Genomic DNA, 2,710 nt, shown 5'->3' on the forward strand with positions numbered 1-2,710 from the left:
GTTGGTGACATCGGTGCCCTCGGGAAGAGCCTCCCGTGGCACAGAACTGATGGACTGAGTTGCTGCCAAAGAGCATCTTTCCCCTGGTCCAATGTGACAAAATGTACCTTTGTCAGTAGTTCAGCTGGTCCAGTGCTCGAGGAATTGGGGCTGTTCCCAGGGGGACGTCACAAGCTCCCAGTTAACTCATGTGGGACGTGTTAATGTTCGGGGATCAGGAGTGGGAGCGTGGATTGCCGTGGAGTTCGTCACTCTGATCACAAACTGTGTGTGTGGGGGGTTCAGACAGGGTGATCCTTCCTAAAATTCCTGGGAGGGCTGGGACTCTCCCTGCCCGGGTTGGTGGCCCTGTGGCTCCGTCTAGTGGCCTGAGCCCGCCCTGGCACTGGGAACGCCGCAGCATTCCCTGCAATTCCACAGCGCCTCTCCCGGCCCCTGTGGCAAACAGGAGCGATTTCAAGTCCCCCCCGGCCCTTTTCTCCCAGGCTGGAGTCAGGAATTCGTTGCTCATCTCAGGGCTGGCAGGAGACACGCTTTTGTTTCGCGTCAAACTGATCCCACATCCTTTTCTGTCGCACCGTCCAGCACCAGGCACGGGGAGCTCATCCCACAGGGTGGCACAATGGGAGGGTGGCATCACCTGCACTCCTAAAAGGTCTGAAAATACCCAGTTTGACACAAATGAGCCAGCTTTACTGAGAGATTGTTTAGATTTAATATAAATATAAATATAAGGCAAATGCCATCCAGCACCACGGACTGCCCACTGACTTGGGGTGCTGCTGCTGTTCTTACAGAGTTTAAACCATTGACTGGGGTAAAAGTAAAATATTGGGAAGGTTTTCGGCTCCAGAAGTTGGAACTGAAGTGCTGCATCAGCTGCCTCTCAGGATACAGGACAGCCCTGCTTTAAATAATATGGATACATTGCTAACTTAGCTGATGCTTGTTTTACACAGAGAAACATTTAGTGAGTGATTTTACTACAAAAAAACCCCCACAATTTACCAGCCTTTCGTTTCCCAAAGGAGGTTTTTTAAGCCTCTGTACAAAATTCCAGCTGAGGGTGTTCTGCTGGAATTTGCTGCCCCTTAGTGAGCTCCAGATATTCAGAAATGACCTTTCTAAACCTGAGGACTCAGCAAAAAAGAAAGATCCACACAGTTAATACTGAGTTGAAGTGTAATTTGTTTTATTTCCATGGTGCTGACCAGACAAGGTTTAGGGAAGGAGCTGATTTAGAGTTTTCCCTCAGGTAACTCAGAGTTCTGCTGGGTGGTCTGGGTGCTCTGGTAAGCAAATGGATGCAGCTGAAGCCTTGCTAGAACCAGAAATAAGAGGCTCAGGGGCAATTCTTGAGGAATTTAAAATCCCACTTCCCTGGGTTTCCTGGATTAGGTCAGTTCCTGTCTGCTCAGTCCTAGGGAAGATGGAATGAGATGGTCTTGAAGGTCCCTCCCAACCCAAAGCACTCTGTGATTCTGTCAATGAGTTAAGAATAGGGAAATAAAGCACTTTTCCCCTGCATTGAAATGGCCAACCCTGTATGAAGGCAATTTTTCCAAAGCTCAAACCCACCTGCCTTTTACCAGGGTAAACTCCAGAGTGGAGCAGCTCCAGAGGGAACAGGAGCAGGGGCTGGAAAATCACCTGTGAGCCCTCAGTGTGTGAATATTGCACTTCTACCCAGGGTGTGTTTGGGTTGGAAAGGACCTTAAAGGTTGTTTAGTTCCAACTCCTGCCACGGGCAGGGACACCTTCCACTAGCCCAGGTTGCTCCAGCCTGGCCTTGGACGCTTCCAGGGATCCAGGAGCAGCCACAGCTTCTCTGGGCAAAACCTGTGCCAGGGCCCCCCAACCCTCCCAGGGAGGAATGAGATCCCTATCAAATCACAAGTACTTGGAATTCTGATTTACTACAGCTTTTAAACCACTTACTGCATGAAAAAAAAACCCAACCAACCAAAACTTAGGATCTGGAAACATTTTAGGCATTTTTAGTACAACATTTTAGGCAGATGCAATAAAATTTGGGCCCACCCCTGAGTTCAGTTCTTAGATTAGCTCATGGTCTGCAGGTTTTTCACCTCTTGCATGGCTGCTCATGCTAAAAACTTCCCTAACCATGGCTTTAAGCGGAAACAGGAGCTTAGTTAGGAATTTTACAGTTAGGAACTTTACAGCAATAATAAGGTCAGACTCAAATGCAAACCAAATTTGGAAAGGTTTGGGTTTGTTTGGTTTTTTTCAGAAAACCAGGGCTATTTTCCAGTGGGATTTGTTGCAGAGTTGCTGCAGGTGACAATTCATTTCCAACTGATCAGTGTGTACAAACCCTGAGCAGTGTCAGCACTTGGGGCACACCAACCCCAAACAGCTGCAGGTGATGGGTGTGTGTCTGGTCCTCTGTGACCCTCCTTTCTCCCTCACCAGGAGCACTCTCTGCTTTGTTTTCTGAAGCCTGCAGAGTCACAATTCCATTTTTGTTTTGGGGGGGGGGTTGGGAAAGCAATACAGACTGTGCTGCAGCATCAGCGTTCTTGTGGCAAATAATTTATTTCTGAACAGGTAACGTGGCAGGCTCCTGAAAAACAGAGGGGGGTGGGTTCTGAGGTGTAAAACCAATCGTAGGACAAGGCAGATGTTTCTCACAGAGCTCTCAGGATCTGCCCACAGAACAATCAAATCCCAAACCCGTGGCACAGCTGTC

This window comes from Empidonax traillii, unplaced genomic scaffold (assembly GCF_003031625.1).
Source record: "Empidonax traillii isolate 1590-97213 ecotype Southwest subspecies unplaced genomic scaffold, ASM303162v1 scaffold444:size1099390, whole genome shotgun sequence".
Lineage (NCBI taxonomy): Eukaryota > Metazoa > Chordata > Aves > Passeriformes > Tyrannidae > Empidonax > Empidonax traillii.